Source organism: Urocitellus parryii, chromosome 5 (genome assembly GCF_045843805.1).
Source record: "Urocitellus parryii isolate mUroPar1 chromosome 5, mUroPar1.hap1, whole genome shotgun sequence".
NCBI classification, from domain to species: domain Eukaryota; kingdom Metazoa; phylum Chordata; class Mammalia; order Rodentia; family Sciuridae; genus Urocitellus; species Urocitellus parryii.
Genome location: NC_135535.1, coordinates 162949732 through 162969170, shown reverse-complemented (window position 1 = coordinate 162969170; position 19439 = coordinate 162949732). Strand labels below are relative to the sequence as shown.

General features: G+C 43.7%; 1 protein-coding gene across 1 annotated transcript in view; it reads right to left on the bottom strand.

Moving 5' to 3' along the window:
- The window catches only part of Lrmda (leucine rich melanocyte differentiation associated), a 1000424-nt gene that overhangs the window by 447213 nt on the left and 533772 nt on the right, over nucleotides 1-19439 (bottom strand). The window lies entirely within an intron of this gene.

Below are 19439 nucleotides of genomic sequence, written 5' to 3'. Positions count from 1 at the left end.
CTTCAAAAGCTCTTGACCTGAAGTTAGTGTTTTAATTTATGGAACGTGAATTTCACACTTTATTTTTGAAAAGCAAGGGGGGGAAAAAAAATAAGAGTAGACCTAGCAATGGAGATGTTGAGGCAGTAAATAAAAGGCATCTAAAAGGATTAAGGACCCAGCTCAGGGGGGCGAAATCATGTATCAGAAAGGGAAAAACGGCTTTGCTTATACACACAGCTGAAAAGTTAACTCTTCATCTGATGGGCTCTCGTGAGTGCCCATCACAAGACAAAAGGTCAGGGTGGACGGACACGGGGCAGTTTTGCACAAGCACTTGCTTGGATGTGCACAGGCATTAATTAAAGAAAGCCGCCCAGTACAGAGACTTACGCAGACACAAACTCCCAGCTCGTTCACCTGCCAGACCCAGGATATGTGCTGAGCTTGCACAGGCTGACAGCTGAGCTACGACGTCTATCTGAGGGAAGACTCGCATGGGATCCCTGGCTACTCTATAAAATGTGACGAATCAGGAAGATGTCGTCCACACTATTTATTCATTTACTGATAGCACCTCCATTACTGTGCTGCATGCTTGCGTGTGCAAATGTGTGTATACAGCATGTGTGAAGTTCAGCACCAGGGCTTTCCTGAAGCATCCAGTTCTCCCTCTTGGTTACCTCTGCCAAGAAGTCTCCAAAGCAGGGAGTCGATACTTGCAAGGTATAAAATGCATTGTAAGTAATTAAATCTGCAGATGCCACTGAGCCCAGAGCTCCTGCAGGCCTGTTTCTACCAGTCCTCAGGGTGGTCCCACTCCCCCCCACCGGAGGCCCAACACCCAGAGCGCGCCTCCTCTGACAGCCAACACTGCCCGCTCAAGGTGGAAGGACAGGGCTGCGCATGTATTGGGCTAAGGGTCTTCAGATTTCATTTCCTGCTCCTCTGTTCCCTTTTTCCTCATGGTTCCAGGAGGCAAAACACTGACACATCTAAGCAGGAAGTTTTAGGGCTTTGCCTCAGTTCCTCCATGTCCTTGCAGTGTGAATCTGAGCACCCTGAGATCAGTTCTGAACTGTGCACTTTGTTCCTTCCAGCGCAGAGGATCATACAGAGGCTAAGGGCACTGACAAGTTACTAGCAAAGGTTGATTCCTTTCTTTTCCTTCCCTCTTTGATGCATTGATTTTCCCCCCAGGATCTGCACTTGGGGATGTGTTGGGGACACAGGGGGTGGGCAGATGGACAAAACCATAGAGGTGTGTAGGGGACCTTTGGGGTCTTCTGAAGTCCCTCCCTCCACAGGGGTCAATGAGTGATGCTTATTAACCAAAAGTGCTTCTCAGGACCAGGCCCCTGTTTGCCAGGGAGGGGAGTGGGGAGCAGAGCCGCTCTAGTCAGGCAGCCTTATGGGGAGCTAATAAGTCTTTTGTGCACAAACATCAGCTGGGCTCTGGTCAAAGGCAGCATCCAAATGCACATTGTTCCTGAGTTATGTTATGCAAATATTATACTTTTATCATGAGAATCAGCAAATGGTTGGCAACTGGCAAGCAGAAGAAAGCTCCCTTCCAAAAGTGCTTCGGGGGAGGCATAAAACAAAATGACATAGCATGAAGAGGGACAAACAGGACACACTAGCGGGGTGCCTACCCCCACAGAGACAACCTCTGTAGGGAGAGCAGGGTTCTCTGGGGCAGCATTCCTACTGCAGTGAGAGGAGCCAGGAGGATCCATCTCAAATCACCTGTCTCAGAGTCTTTTTGCCATGTAGGGTTATTAGCTGCTCAGTAAAAAGGGAACTATGTGCACGGGGGACTGCTAATTAATAAATCCCTGTTTTCATGTCATGGGATAGCATGCCCTTGGTGATTGAACCAGCTGAATTCAGAGCTGAGGGACTGAGGACAGAGAACACAGCTTTGTGAAGGGGAAGACAGGGAGGAGAGGATTTGTGGGGCTTGCCTGGCATGTGGAGGCCAAATAAGCGTACACCCGGAAGATGGCTTTATTTTTCACTTAAAAAAATATTTTATTGTTTTTGTTGTTTTCCAGAAAGGAGTAAGAGAAATAAATTATTTGCAACAATCTTTGAGTTCATACCCCTATATGCCAGATGTCCACAAACACATATGCTCTGTTAAGTGAAATGACAAGGCAGAAAAGGTTTGAGAGAGCCACACTGGCCTGTGCTGTTTGATGGGACAGCAATAGGCAAAATGAGGACAGGACTGCAATTTCTCTGCTATAACCTTGTATGTGGACAGCAAAATACACCTCCAAATGAGAGCCCTGGTGAATGGGTGACTGTCATCCAGGGTTATTTTCCAGCTTCCCTAGCAGAGGCTGTGATGTCGTAGGTGTGAGGGGACCAGCCAGGTTTTACCCACTCCTCAGGGAAGCCAGCTGGAGACAGCTCTTCCCAGCCTGGTAAGGAGCCGCCAAGAGCAGGCAGGGAGAAGGAGAGCAGGGTCCACCCTGTGGCAGGTGGTTTGCTCTGGAAACTTAATCAGCACCTCCAGAGCTCATCGCCTGCCTCCCGCCTCCCGCTCCACGGGGAGGAGAGCTGCCGTGATCTCACCCACAGGTACCATCTCAGTTTGCAGGGCTCTGCCCAGGCTCCCCCAGGAGCCGCGCTGTGGCTGGGCTGCCGAGAGTCCCAGGGCCTTTTCCAAAGTCACATCAAAAATGACAAAACATCACAATGCATTCAGCTCCAGTGGATTCAAACAGAGAGAACTTTTAAGTTTCCACTGTAATTAACCCTATCCTCGTTAAGATAATTATGATCAAGCTTCCTGTCACAGTTAATATCCCAGCATCATCGCCTGTGGCTCACACTCTGCCCTCATTAGCTTATAAAAACAGCAGCACTAAACAGGCGGCTGCTGCACTGCCGGGTCTAGGCCAGTGGCTGGGAGCCCTTGTAGAAGGGCCTTGGGCGGGTTAGTGCACCCAGCAGAGGAGACTGCTCCCTGGAACCCCTCTGCTCCTGGGTGGGCGAGCTCGGCCTCCTTCATCCTTTCCCAGAAAGTTGGCCATTGATGAGAATAGGGAAGGAGAAAGGCCAGGGCAGAGCAAGCTGATAGCTTGGAGGCAGAAGAAATTTGGATTTGTAGTGCCCCCCCCCCCGGCCCCAGAGCCAGCACAAAACCAGCAAGAGAACCATGCCATACAGACCACCAAAGGTCACCTCCAGAACCCCCGTTCCACCCTCCTAATATAGCTGGGTGCTAAGAATTCCATCTCTCTCCCCTCCCACCCTGCACCAGCGGTGATACCCGGGTTTGGCAGGAGATAAGTAGCAAGTGGTGGGGACAGTTAACCACAGACCCTGTGAAAGAAACCTCGCTTTGGAACCACATTTGGTCTCCTGTCCAGGGAGGAAAGTCAGATATTCTCAAATGAAGAAAGAAAACAAGATCCTCACTAAAAGCCTCCTCTTCTTCCTCAACTCTACCCATCTGCACATCCACATGGAGAGGTCAGGGAAATTCTAGGGGCCCCAGCCCACATGTCTCATGCCTACCACCCTGGCTAGTCCCCCTGAGCTGCGAGGTCTGGCTGTTGCCAGTTCTATTGGAGAGTCTCTAGATGCTGTCTCCTAGCCCCTGACAAAAGGGACTCTGGATGCGACCGTCCACACACCTGGAAAGCTGTCAGGGGCAGCCAGGGCTCTGTGCCCTCACCAATGGACTACTTCTCAGCCAGGAGCCTGTAAGAGTCTAACAGAAAATCAGCCAAGAGAATCCCGAGGGCAGGATGGAGAGCAAGCTCGGGGTGCTGGTCAGAGGCCAGGATGACAATGGTCAGAGGCCTCCCCATCTTCACGTGGGGGAGTGTGTCTGAGAACAAGAAGACTGACTATGGGACAGCCACTGCTGTCTACCAGGGTAGCAATATTTAAAGGCCTCCTCACCATCTGGAAAATGACTACAGCTCTTCGTACCCTTCCTATCATTTGCCCTCAGACCTCTTCACTATCCAGCCACTAAGCAATGAATGCCCATCCACCCCAGCATGGGGCCACCATGGACAGGGCTCTCCCCGGCATCCGTTCTGACTGGTCAGAGCAGTGGTTAAATAGTTCAATCACCTCGAAGAGCAGAAATAGTAATTTGTTCCTGTTTTACTCCTGCCCGACTCCCACACCTGACACACAGCAGCAGGTCCTAGAGAAATGTCTGAAAATTACATTCCCACAGAGGCCATGACCAAAGCTACAAGGACAGGACGAGCCACACAAAGCTAACCAGTGGGAATGAAGGAAGAGAGAAGAGAATCAACAGGGTGGCAGATCATGTTCCAGGAAAAGGCCTCGTGGCAGCACAGAGATTTTTACATACTCTGTTCACCTACACCCACCAGAGGTATTCTTTCTTTCTACCATATTTTTTATATCCTATTTAAATAGATGGATGGATGGATGGATGTATGGAGAGAGAAAACTATATATATCACTACATGTATACTATGTAGTATGTATATAACCATATATAGTGGGCTCTATATATTTCTCTGTAGTTTGCTATTCCGGTCACATAGCTGGAGACACATATACACATAATGCTATAAATCCACTAGTCCATACTGTAAGTGTATCGACAGGGAATAAAAAAGTCTTTAAGACATAGAAGAAGGGAGAAAAGGTTCTGGGCTATGTAAAGCAGAATGGATGCCGACACCAAGAAGCAATATATCTTGGGGAGTCAAAGTCAACCTCAAAGCTCTATTGAACACTTCATCATAATTGATAATCCTTGAGCTGCAGAAATTAAAATTCAATACCTGAATGAGAAATCTGAATCCAAGACCAGTGAAAAGAGACAGTAGAGTTAACTAGACCCAAAGCCTTCGTGTAACCTACCTAAGAGCACTAAGAAAGCTTTCAAATACGGTACCTGAAGAATTACCGAGAACAAGTAAGTAGCTAGAAACCCAGAAATAGGTACTTCCTCTTCCTGTGTTTGAAAAGGGAAGTTAAGTAGATAGGTTCTTTACCCTTTGGATTCATGAGCTTCTAAATTTACATGTATGAGATTTTGGTAAGATTATACCTCTGGGAAACTGGCATTGGCTTCTCTTAGGACAACATGAATAACATATTTGATCACGTTAACCTTTTACTCTTGCCATCAGGGAGCACAGAACTAAGTTGTGCCCCACCTAAGTGGTGCCTCATGATCTCTGTACCTGCTTTCTAACTTCATTTTTAAGGCTTATAATTTTTCATAGTCTTAATATTTTATAAATTCTAACAAACTTGCCCAAACCCTTGGTGGAATGAGATAAGACATAGACCCATATGATGTTGCATGGATTCTCAGGCAGCGTTTGTACATTAAGGTGGGTTTTGTGAGATCAGCTGCTCATGGAGAGGCTTGGCTAGGATCACAGAAGATATATACTGTATCCAGAGTCCACATGACTTTGAATAAATTCTAAAAACATCCCTGTGACAGGAAGGTGAAAAGAAGACTGGGAAATGACAGCTTTAGGTAGAGTCATAAATGAGTCAAAAATGTGCCTGCAGAACACTGATCAGTGGCTCAAGTTGCTCTAGAGGCAGGTTCTAGGGACTCTGGGCCTATTTTGTTCTATTTTTTTTTTTTTACTAATGACTTTATTAAGGATGTGTTTAATGCATTTATGAAGGCCAGAACTCTAGAATAGATACCAGGGTGAATCCTAGTTTCATCATCATTAAGAATCATAAAGATCCTGTTAGACCATTATATCAGCCCAATAAAGATGAAATTTCCCAATGTTGAGCATAAAGGTCTAAATTTAAAGTTTAGCCAAAAATATTTACTTAAATCAAAAGGCAAATGAAAATTGAAAACATATTTGCCATCTCCCTAACAGTCTTAATATGGAAAAAGCTTTTGTAAATCATTAAGAAAAAGCTGAATCCTTGATAGAAGAATGGATCAAAACCCATGGACAAAAAACTCATAGGGAAATTGTTCAATAATGGAAATGTGGAAGAAATCTGCAGCTCCGTTTGGGAATCCAGAGTATTCAAATTAAATAAGATACTTACATTGTTTTGTTAAATTTGGAAATTATTTTGCTGGTCATTGTAGTGCACAACTATAATCCCAGAGACTCAGAGGGTCTGAGGTAGGAGAATCCTGAGTTCCTGATCGGCCTTTGCAACTTAATGAGACCCTGTCCCAAATCTTTAAAAAAAAATTTAAAAGGATTAGGGATGTAGCTTAATGGTAGAGCACCACAGAGTTCGATTCCTAGTATAGAGGAGGGGTTGGGGGAGGGGACAATTAACATGGTTTTGTCAAAAGTTCAAGGTGAACAGGCCAACACAAGCCTAAAAGGAGAGTAAAACTGTTATAACCTTTCTGATGACAACTCATACTAAAATCCTTAGAAATGATCATGATTTCATCCTATTTCTAAGTACAATAATTTGGTCAGTTAATATCAAAGACTATATGCTTTAAGTAGGTGAATTTACTACAGCATTATTTATAATGATACTGTAAACAAGCCTAAATGCTCAACAATAGAGGAATGATTAAATAAAGCCCAATATATCTATATAATGAAATACCATGCAGCAATTAAAAATATCATAGACAGATATCTAATGAGCCAGTAGAATTCCATGCTATATATTTAAGTACCTAAAATTAAATTACAATACACTATGGTACATACACCAATATCTCATGCATGGAAATTAAAAGTCATTACTATGACCTCTCTCCATTCTCCACATAAATTTTAATTTGTATCATGTTTCCCTGGGTATTTTCTTCCATATTTCTGGTTAAGAGTCATCAAAGTAGTCTTTGTTAGTTGTTACTAGCTCATAAACTGCTGTTAATACACCATCTTGTACACAGGGACTTTCATAGAATTCTCTATACACACAAACACAATTAAATGAATATACTTACATATCTATTTATAGATAGACAGATAGATGACCACATCTATGTCTATATCCCCTAGGTACATACCATGAACCCCTAGTCAATTTTTATACTTTTCTTTAGTTGCTAAATTTTGTGAATAATCTCTTTATAAACAGGAAAAAATGAGTAACATTACTTCCAAATAAAACAAGATGACTTGCAGGCACCAAGGCAGCTTTAGATAAAAAAAAGGTGTGCTAAGAGGGCTTAGTATCAACCACCAGAGCAGGGCCACCGCCACAGATGCTAATCTTATTTGAATCTACTCTAGTATTCCACTGCCCCCCCCCCCCCGCCAAATAACTCTGCCTGGAGCTTTGTTTCAATTCTGGGTGCCACACTGAAAGGGTATTAATGTTCAGAAACACCATCCAAAGAGAAAAACCAGGAGGCGAAAGGGGCCAGAAACAGTGACTAACAGTCAAGGGGGCTTAGCCAGGAGCTGAGAAGATGGAGTGTGACAAAGTACTAAGTCTATGGAGTTCCAGAAGGAAGAATCAAAAATAAATAGGAGAAAATTGGGTATGGTGGGAGGAGATGTCTTGAACCCATTTTTTAAAAACTCATAAAAATAAAGGAGATGTTTGCCAAAGGATTAAACTGATTATGAGTCATTATACATTTTGGATCAGAGATGAGTTATACAGAATATCTAGGAGGAATTTTTGAATGGAGAGATTAGATTCTGCAACCTCTAACATTCTATCCAGATTCTGTGGTTATGTGACCAGAGCTCCAGAGAGGTAATACAGCTTACTGAAACCATGCACCGGGAAAAAGCCACATGTGGAATGTCTGAATATACAGTTCAGTGTTCCCTCAACCATGTTCAACTCTCTCTAAATAATTTCTAGGTGTGGTCCAGAAATGGAAATTCACCACTTCCACAGCCGTTATCCAATATTACACATAGCATTATAAATCCAATTATTGTTTGTCCTTAGTTACAATGATGAACCTCGATGATTTTCAATTTCATTTGCTTTTCAATCTACGCTTCCAGATCCTCCTAAAATCCTCCCTGGAAACTTCTAGAACCTCTGAAAAAATTAGTCCCTATAGATGCTTTTCATATGACTCTCATGAGTTTAAGTGCACATTAGGTAGAGCTGGGTTGAGATTCACCAACTAACAGTCCCTAGGTGTGCACATCTATAGCTAATTCATTCATCTGCAAAAATGTATTGAGCATCAACTCCGCCCAGCACTTTGCTAGTCTCTGGGGGCTACAAAGCTATCTGTAGAATGGTGCTATGCTAATATAACTAGTATGCACAGACTGAGAAGCAGTGACCAGAGAACACAGGGTAATAAGTTAGGCTGGGCTGATAAGTGCTACTCTGAAGAGGAGAGTGAGGAGAACAAAAGCTTTAAAGAAGAGATGAACTTGGGCCTGGGGATATAGCTCCATTGGTAGAGTGCTTGCCTTTCATGCACAAGGCCCTGGGTTCAATCCCCAGCACCACCACCAGCACCCCCCAAACAAAAAGAAGAAATGAACTTGAGATGAGTCTCAGTTCAATTGCATTCTAATCTTTTGAGTACCTACTGATTACTGTACAACACACTGGGTGGTAAGGGAATTTAAGAAAAGGAGATAACTTGATTCTGATGCTCAAATAATCTATAGTCCAAGAAGCTTATCTAGCACCATAAAGCATGCATATGGTATCCACATGTAGCATGGTGGGTTCTCAGTGAGCACTCATGTCTAGGGACACAGAAAGCGCCCAAGTCATTGACTCTGCTCCCAGTGAGTTTAGCATCTATAGAAGAAACAAATTGAGCTGGAAATAAGGAGAAACCATCTAGGGTGAGGATCATTAAGCAGTTTGGGCAAGATGGCTCTAGAAGTTAAGAAGAGAGATGAGGGATGTGGTGATCACCTGTTTTGTCCTCCTGCCACCCATGTGTCCTGAAGTTATTACAGCAAGTCAAGTCCTTAAGGACAGAGACAAGGAGCCAGGTCCCCTTCCTAGATGAATGATAGCCTCAGGGTCTTGTTCCCAGTCCATTTGGGCTGTCCTCCCACCTCTCAGAATCTTTCCTGCTTTTCCACCACCCTGGTGACACAGTTTGGGCCTTGGCTCTGAGTATGTCTCTAAAATTATTTTGATTCACGGCTTGAGATTTTACAAAACCACACATGCACGCATGAAGCCTGTGGCCTCAGGATCTTGTTTGTTTTTAAGAGTCCAAACAGTGACTTTGTGTGGCGGGATCTATAAATGGAGGTTTTCTTTGCTCGGGAGATGTGAGGGAGCGGACACGGTGTGCCGCAGCCGCGGTATGTGTGCACGTCGCCACGGGGTGGAAGGCAGCCCCTGGTGGGGGAGGCTCCCACGGCCATTGGGCAAACATATGTTGGGCCAAGAACATTGCTCTTCAAGCTCATGAGCTGTTTGCTTGAAAGATAACAGTGTCTCTTCCACACAAGCCTTTCACCACCCTCCAGAAAGGGAATTTTTAATGCAACAGATGGTGTCTACTCATTGCAAACCAACCAGAAAAGGAGACATTTACATGGCTGGGCCTCAAGGTCCTAGCATCCCAGAGGGACCCTAATCAAAGACTTGCCCAAAGACCAGCTCCCCATGGGCAGGGCCCCCCTGGAATGAAATCAAGCCAGGAAACCCAGCAAAAACGGGCCAGCTGCTGACTCTGTGAGGTCTCAGTTGGCTGAAGAAGGTGAAAACATGTTTTCTGTCCTAGACTACAGGATAGCTTTTACCTCCTGCAGGACAGAAGGCCCTAGGAGATACAGTGCCTCCACCCTGGGGTTTATACATTTTTCTTTCTTCCCGAAAAACTCTAGCTCTGTGCTTTGCAAAACCTCTTAAAGAACAGTTTGGTGAGCTTTGCCTCCCTTTTCATATGATGGCACATTTGGTCCCTGAGTAGTGACACCTAACAATGTCAGACCAAGGAGAAAGATCAAATGTTTGCAGATGTGCAGTCCATGAGCAAGAGCAATGAATGTCTAGGGTAGAACTGAGGTCTTCACCATAAAGTTTATCTGACTGCTATTTGTGGTAGTAGAGCTCCATGGTGTTTTCACAGGGAACGTGCTGTTCCAAAGGAGAATATCTTGTCAATTCAGCAAAGCCAAATAAATATAATATGCAAACACACAAAGTAAAACCACTAAATCTGGGGGCATGAGTTCTGTTTTCAAGTACTGACTTGGAATAAGATCTTGGGAAAATAACGCTTGCTCTGTTTTATTTTCTAATGTACCATGATGGCAGAAAAGTCCCAGACCTGTGTACTTTGCAGATATTAGTATGGGGATCACATGAGTTCTGGAACATTAAAAAAAAAAAACCTAGATAAATATGAGAATGGTTTGCTAGTGAAAAGATTATGAAAAAATAAATGGAAATAATTTCTTTTCAAAGGAAGAAATTAGTTACCTGATCAAAGGGAGCAAGTAGATAACGTCTCAAAGAAAAACCTATATGTATTCAGAATCATCCAGGGGGATGGCAGCTGGGGAGAATTGCTGCTGGAAGAACAATCTGGAACCTGGTTCTTGTCCTGCCTTGGTCATCAACTTGTTTTAATCCTTCTCTTGAACCCTTGCCTCTGAGGGCCTTGCATGACTCTCCTGTAAATTAGGGGGGAGAGACCGTATCTCAGATCTCTTATCCATTTTAACCATTCTATGCTCCAAGAAAAACTCCCAAACCAAAGTTTGATCATTCCTGAAACCATCTCACCATTCAGTAAAATGTTCAGCAGGACTGTAGTGGGCCATCTTCAACCTTCACACAGCCAAGCAGACGAGGGTCAGAGGGCAGGGTGTCTGTCAAGACTTGAGTATGAAATCTAATTAATAAAAAAAAAAAAAAGATCTGGGGCGGGGGGTGGAGAATCAAGGGAAACAAAAATCCCCCACACTGCTTTTCTTCATTTTTCATAGCAACCCCCAACTAGGAAGTGACAGGCAAAGTGACACACTGCTCAGAGGGCAAAAGATAAATGTTTGATGAATTGACCATTGGTCGAGAAGTGATGGGCTTTGTATGTGCATAATGGCCAAGCTGCCTTGCCATGCCGATCGCCTGCCAAGATAAGAAGCCATAATGAATGGACCTTGAGATGCCCCGGACAGAAGATCTTTAATTTGACTGTTTTTAATAAAATTAATTCTTTAAAAAAATAAGATGGCAGAAGGAAGAAGACTGAAATTTGGAGAGATCAGAAAGGCTGAGAATTACCTGGACACGGAGTGGACATTAACCACTGTTTTTTTTCTATTTGATGCACTCGCCTAGTAAGAAGAAGGAAGTTTAATTTTATTACACTTATAAGTCATTAGAATACCTGTATTTCCCCAGTATTGAATGGAGTCACTTGAGATGCTGAGATGAAATGGCCTAGCTAAACAGAAAGATGCTAGTCATTCATTTGTCGAATTTGCCCAGGCCTAGAGTGAATGAAAGAGGTTTTTTTCCCCAGCTCCCATGGAGACTGTGGAGTTGTGAGACCCACCAGCTAAGGAAGAAAGGTTCTTCTGGTCCAAGATGGCAGCCATGCCTATGTATATCCTTGCACGCTGGACTCTGCAGCTAATTGCTCATTTCCATGTTTATCCCCTGATTTGGGTCCCCTGGTTCTGCATTTGTGTTTGGCTTCATTCCACTGATGCTAAGGTGTCCTCTATTAGAAGAACACATTGCTTATAGAAGAAACTCACGATGGCAAGAGCAGCAATCAGATAACCAGAGGGGCAATTAGGAGAAAATGGCTTTAGTTTAGCCCTAGGAGAAACCTAAACTGTCCCTGTAAGTCTCCTTGTGGAACTTGTTTTCTTCCATGTGCAAAATTTGGGTTGAAGCAGATGATTTGCTCCATCTTCTGACTGATTTTAACTTGAGGCCTTTTTTTGGATAAGACATTCTTCTAGACACTGAGAGGACAAAGGTACTTAAGACATTATCCTGTCCCCAAGGGGTCCAAGGTCTCACAAAAGGGGCATAAACAAGGCCATCATAATTCAGTGATGTCTAAGTACTTCTTCTGCCTCCAAGTAACCGTAAAAATCTCCAAGTTCCTCTCTAACATCCAAACACCTTCTGACCAGTGTCTTAACCATCCCTGTTCTTTGACTTTGAAGACAAAGTACAGAATTACAAAGAAGTTTGGTTATCCAAGCACTGAAGTGGCCACCTTCCATGATACCAAGGTTTCCCCATTTTTAGGAGGAGGGAGCCTATGTAAAGTGCAATATGAAAAATAATTCTTCCCCCAACTCCTACTTCTGCAAGTCTACATTTTTCCATGATTGCAAAAAAGAAAGTCACTCATTACTAAACAGCTCAGCAAGGCTCACAGTATTGGAGAATATAAAGTTTTATGAGCAGGTCTCTCTTTCTCTCTCTGGGTGTAAGTGAGAAAGTGAGTGAGAGAGAAAGCCAGAGAGGCTTGGCTCAGGAGTCCGGGGTGAATTATAGACTGCCGCTCAAGATTCACAGCTCTTCGTGGTAGGAGGTTAATATTCTCACATGTCATTAGGTCTGCTGGCTCTCCTGATGGTTCATTGAAGCAGGCAGCAAATTATTTCCTCATGCTGCAGAGGACAGCACACTTCAAAGCCAGGGAGCTCAGGTCAGGACAGGCCTCCGGGGGGATTAATGACTTAGGATCACCAGGGGTTGTCTGTAGGTAGGAATGGGCCTGAAGCTTTTGACAAAGCTAACTTTTTGATCAGTCTTGACCCAGCTTTCAAGCCAGACCTCCAGATCTTACTCCTATCACCTTTTAAGGACCTGCCAAAACCTGCAGGAAGATTGAGTAAGCTGTCTGGTCATTTTATCTTCACTTGAAACACCTCTGCTTGCTTTCTTCTAATGTACATCCCACCCACAGTTCAAGGTGGAGCTTAAACCCTATTCCATGGCCTGCCCCACGCCTAGCTAACTATGTCTGGACTGAGCTCCCAAAGGACTTAAAGCTTCCATGCTTCTTCTACCCATGATCCACAGGCGTGGTCTGTTCTACTGTCCCTACTGTCTTACTCTTGTCTCCTGACACCTAGTTAAGCCACGTGACCACAGGCACAATGGGTTGTATTTCCCATAATGATGGCTAAGCAGAAGGGAGGAAATAGCCACATGCTCTGAATGCAGACCCAAATCCGAAGCCTGTCTCTATTCCAGAAGAGAAGCCCAAGGGGAGACCCAGAAACATAGTCTCTTTAAATTATTTGAAAGCCATCTGGAAAACACCATTTTTAAAGATCACATTACATGAGGGAAGAGGGGTGAAGAGCACAGAGACACTCATTGGAAACCAGAAAATGCAAGGTTCACCTTCTTCAGGCCCAGAATCGCTAAGTCAGTAAATTTAGTGTAAATGCCCACCACAGGGTGCATTCTATTCTCCATCCTAGGCCTTATGAGCAGCAGGAAGGCTCTCCATGGTGTCTTCAGAAACACCTGGAGGTTGTCCTCAGGAAGGGCCTGAGGAGCTTCCAGCAGATCTGGAAGGGATCTGCTGAGAGGACATCCCCTCCACAAGCAGGGTACCCTAAGCGGGCAGCTTGACCAGAGCCAGAATTTCTTGTCTGGTAGCTATGGGTGAGTGAGACTGAGCTCTCCAATGTTTTCCTTTTTTAGAGTGAGGTGCCTGCCTCAGGGTCAGGAGCATAAACAGGAATAGCATTAGGTGGCACCTCATCTCCTACCTGGAGTTGCAAATGTACGTTGGGAGAAGAACTTGGTAAACCAGAAAGCACTCAAAAAAAAAGGAAGGAGTGATCTTTATTGTTTCAATCCTGTTTTCTTCCCTCATCTGTCTTCAAATTTTTCTCTTTAGTTCTTTGGCCCTTTCTATCATTTTCCTTAGAAACCCTACTCCCTTTTCTTGAAAATAACTTTTTTTTACCTGCTTTCCTCTAACCTGTTTTCCATAATATGAGTGGAAAAAGAAAATAAATGTACTCACATATACACCAGTATAGCAAGACAGACCGTGCAGAGAGCTGAGAGACGAGGCAGGTGATCCTCACCCAGTCCAGTCTGGGCCACACCCCAAAGGCAAAGCTCCCTTGGGATGGCACCATGGCTAAGTGGACCCAGCATTCGGCACAGCAATAGGGAAGGCCCACAGACAGGACTCAGTGAGAGCTGAGATCCCTTCTTCTCACTGGCCCTTAGATTCCTCCAGAGCAGAATAAAGAGGAACAAGCAGATTCACATGTCCAAAGGATGCTTTGCTGACCACCTGTGTCTGACTCTCATGAGATAATTTATTAAAAATGTGGTGCTAGGACTCAACTCTGATTTGTAAATCAAGCTCTTTGTGGGTAGGACTCTTCAAATCATTTCTATGTCTACTAAAGTGTGACCCAATCCAAGGTCATCTTCAGGGTCCAGTCAGGTGACACACTGCATCTCAGCAAAGTCAAGGTGCATCAATTATAGATATGTCTGGTGATACCCCTACAGGTGCTTGATGGCTTTACCTATAGGAAGTGAGAAAAATGGTGTCATTTAAAAATGGCCCAATGCTTTGGTAACCTTAAAACGCCTCAAAAATTTTTCTTTTTTATATTCTGTTGTTTGCTTTGCAAGAAAACATGAATCAAAATCATTATCCCATAATAAACATTGCCTTGTAAAATCAAGCTTATGCCCTTTCTGTATACACAATAAATCTCTCTTTCAGTGCCATTACAGTAAATTGTTTAATGAGATATGAAGTACCAAAACTATGTATAAGTCTTGTGAAGTGAAAATAATAAGGACAACCAAAGCCCAACTTGAGTGCACACTGACAATGACTCTATCCACACCTGCCTCTTGGGCAATGGCACCTGCAAGAAGCTACCAATTTTGAGCTGGATTGAGGGATAGTAAAATGTGAAAGAAAAGCACATCTTAGACAGGCTGAAATATAGAAAATTCAGGTAAGACAACAGGGAGCGGTGAGAACTGAAGGAATCAGAGTACACACACCCCGACTCGCATCCCTATTAGTCGTATTGTTCACAAACACAGAAGTGAGACATGCTTGGCCCATAGCTAAGATGGCCATATAACCTGCTGTGTAAGCTGAGTCACCTCACAGGGAAAAGGAGCAGTATGATGGATTATGCCAGGAAAACAAGCACTAAAACTGCCCTCAGCAAACCAAGATGGATTTACCCTACCCATTAGCCCAAATAGCAACCCTGGGTAATGTGATCACTACAAATGATCAATTCAAACATTTGGAATCTGCAAACATTATGCGTTGATTGATGTCACTTTCTACTCTATGTCTTTCAAAATACCAAGAATCCTGACATTATGTCTCAAAGAGTTCCCCTACATGTCCTCAACTGCCCAGCAATTACTCACAACTGTCCCTTCCCAGTGAGGTACTTGAGAGGCCCCACAGACACCCCTACAGGTGTTTGATGGGATTAGATCAGTGGTTCTCAAGTAGAGGTGATTTTGCAACCCAAGGGACACGTTTCATCATCTGAAGACATTTGGGGTTACCATGACTGAGTGGTGTCACTGGAACTTGGTGAACAAAGACCAGGGATGCTGCTACACATCCTACAACATACCTCACATCCAAAAGTTATCTGACCCCGAATGGCATTAGTGCCATGCTAGAAAAGTCCTAAATTAGAGGAAAGATAATGTTTTCACTGTCTTGTTAGGTAAGACACTCTCCTTTCTTTGCCTCCTGACAACTGTCCTGGCCAGCTTTCCTCTGCACGGCTCAGGGTTTCAGCTCAACCCTGCTGGCCCAAATCATGATCTAGGAAGCAGCCTCCACAGTGATGAAAGAGATGGCACAGCTGTCAGTCTCCACAAGAAAAGTGCAGAACTTTCCTGGTGTCATGGGAGCAGACAAGATTGACAGACTGTGTGACTCTTCCCATCTCTAATGTTACTGGGAAAGAAAGTGACAGCAAACATAGATGGCAGGTTGAGACTGCAGCTCTTGTTAGCAATCAGAGGCCCTGAACCCCCAAAGATGCATGTGTCCTGGAACCCAGGACAATCCAGGAGAATAATCTTTATAGAATGAGCTTGTCCTCAGCTTGAAAAAAAGTCTCTTAGACATGCCACATCTGTCCCAACAAAGTGTGGGTAGAGTCACCTTCATCACTCTCAATGGCCTCTTTTGCCCAGGCATCAAGAAGCAGCAACTCAGCTAGAAGTACAGCAGGAAGATATCTGTCCATCATTTACCTTTCAGAGAATGGAGAGTCCTGCAGGTAACAGCAGACCAAGGCAGAACATGGAGGCAGAAAATAAGGGGATTGATTCAGAACTGAGGATGGAAGTGAGGTGAAGACCTTTCAAACCCAGGCCAGAAATACCTCCTACATTCGTGTCCCTGGGTTACTGCAACAAAGAACCACAAACGGAGTGACTTAAAACAAAAGAAATTTGTCTCAGTTCTGGAGACTAGATATTTTAGTCAGTTTTTTTTTTTTTTTTTTGCCACTGCAACTAAAAGATCCAACCAAAACAATTATAGAGGAGAAAAAGTTTATTGGGGGGCTCAGGGTTTCAGAGATCTCAATGCCTAGACAGACAAAAGATTCCATTCCTTGGCACTCAAGGTGAGGCTGAACATCATCGCCGGAGAGTGTAGCAAAGGGAAGCATCTCACATGAAGATCAGAGAGGAGAAAGAGAGAGCTCTAAATACAAATATAGACCCCAAAGATGCTAGACACAAATACATACCTCAAAGCCATGCCCCCGATTATCCCACCTCCTCCAGCCATACCCCACCTGCCTTCAATTACCACTCAAATGTTCCCATGAGGTGATTAATTCACTGATTTGGTTAAGGATCTCACAACCCAATCATTTCCCCTCTGAACCCTCTCACATTGTTTCCCATGTGAGCTTCTGGAGGACACCTCACATCCAAACCATAACACTATACATCTGAAACAGAGATGTGGGTTGGGCTGTGCTCCCTCTGAAGGCAGAAAGGGAAGGTCTATTGCAGGTCCTAGCTTCTGGTGGTTTGTAGCATAACTCCAATCTTCACAATGGGTTAGCCCTATATGTATGTATGTCTCTTCACAGCCTATTCTTTTTACTAAGGACATCAGTGGCGTTGAATCAAGGGGTTTCCCTACCCCAATAAGATCTTCTCTTAACTAATTATATCTTTAACAGCCCTATTTCCAAATAAGGTCACACTCTTAGGTATACCTGCCTTCACCTCCTATCAGGAAGCTCAAGGTTCCTCCTGATGCCTAACAAGGTGGTTCCCCAAGGAGATGACATCATGAGCTGCTGTGTAAGTCAGACACTGAGAACTGAGAATCATGAGCCCTCATGGGGTGGTCCACTCCAACTTCCTTAAGCCATCTTTACTTTACTTTCCTCTCCCAACACCTGACTTCCTGTACCTGCTTTAATGCAACCATCATTCAGAATATAAAAATGCAGCACGCCATTTATCTAAAGTTCACACTCGCATCCATCTTCATTCTCAGAAACATAGCCATGAAGCTACAGGCAAGTAAACAATGCCTGGCATGAAGTCAGTGTTCAATAAAGGCTTGTTTCTTTTTCTTTCTCCTTTCAGCCCCTCAGCCCCAATGAAGATGTCACAAAGTCAGCATATTATGGAAGCAGATCAGAAGGACTCATTCAGAAAGCTGTAATTCTCAGTTAAAGAGGAATTTTAAAGTTTGAGTCCCAATTGAGTGCCCAAACTGAGCTAAGGTAAGGAAATAATGGCTATTATACTGACACCAAAGGAAAACAGATTAAAAACTAAAAACTGAAACAAACCAACCCCCCCCCAAATCCTACTAACAAAAAAGCAGAGGAGATTGGGGCCACTCAATGTAGAGGCACTTGGCACTACAAAAAAAAAAAATTCATTTAGCCATCAAAAAATCATGGTTGAGTCCTAAATCAGCATCATCAAAGGAAAAAAGTCAAGAGGACCTCCACTGCAGTTGTTTTCATCTGAAGTATCAGACACTGCTGCATTTGAATTGTTTATAATTCTTATGGAGAGACAAGATGTTGATGTGTGGAAATTAAACAATACGAGATTCAAGGAGTAATTCAAGATAACAATAGAACTGTCATAGAGCAATATATGATTATATGCCACATAAACAATATAGGAAATAAGTGTAACAAGAACTCGGAGGGAATGATTACTTTTGGCAGAAAGTCCAGGAATGACATTTTGAAAGAAGTAGATTCTGGGCTGAGTCTTCAAAATTTATTATGAAAGTATACTCTGTATAACTTCTTTAAGAAAACAGGGAGTTGGTAATAGAAGTTTCAGGAAGACTTCCTTCTAACGTAGTTGATATTATTTAATGATTAAAGTCAACCAGTAAGATGTGGAGACCTTGTTTTTACATGATATCAGAATAAGAGGATGTTACAATTAACAGTCCAAGATGGGCTAGGCAGCTTCTAAGATGGTTCCAGAGATTCCTTCCTCGAAGTAGCCTCATGTTTGCATGATCCATTCCCTTGAGTGTGGCTGGGTTTTGAAACTTGCTTCTGATGAATCATGTAAAGACACAAAGACTGAAGATTTTGTTCTTTTGGATCTTTCTCTCTCACTGGCTCACTGCCCTTTCTTGCCCCACGAAGAGGCCCACATGGCAACAAACTGAGGGAAGCATCTGACCAGCAGCCAGCAAGAAAATGAGGCCTTAGTCTAACATCTCTCAAAGAACCTGACCCTCTCAATGCTCATGTGAACAGCCAAGTCTTGAGGCAATGATAGCCTTTTTCAGTACCTTACCACAGCCTTTGAGAGACCCCAGACTAAGCCACATCCAGATTCCTGACCCACAGGAACTGCATGATAAAAGTGTTATACATGGCTGAATTGTGGGCGATTTATTACACTGAGATATATGGGACAGATGGCAAGGTGCTGATGCACCCATTCTCTAATCTGCCAACTAAGACCCTCTCTATCCACATGAGGAATGGAGGTCAAACTCAACTGAGATCAGGAGATACAGGAGAGCAAAAAGGACTCATACCTACATTGGAGTGCTACATTTAATTTGGGGCAGCAGACATTTTACATGCATCACTCTAGAGACATAAGCCAAACATCAGGAGATATGGGTCCCAAACCTTCTCTGGTAGCTATTCATAAAGAAGGTAAATATTAAGACCCTATGGCCAACGATACAAGCCTTCCGACAGGGAACTGGGCCATGCTAATCATGACTTCCATTACTAAAAACTAAACCATGCCATGCCCAGGATGCTGAGCCACATTCATCAATGCAGGGCCAGACATCCCTGATTTTATGATGCAGGCTTCCTTATGGAATCTTCCTGCAGAGTCAGTCTCCCCCTCCTCCCTCCCCCCTCCCCCATCTCTCTCTCTCTCTCTCTCTCTCTCTCTCTCTCTCTCTCATTTCTTTTAATACCAAATGGTGGGTTTTATTGCAGCAAATCTGTACATACAGAAAGATATATAAATCATTTCACTCCTCAATAAGGAGACTGAGCGGATAGACAAAGAGGCTCAATGACTTGGGATCAGGTCATTCAGTC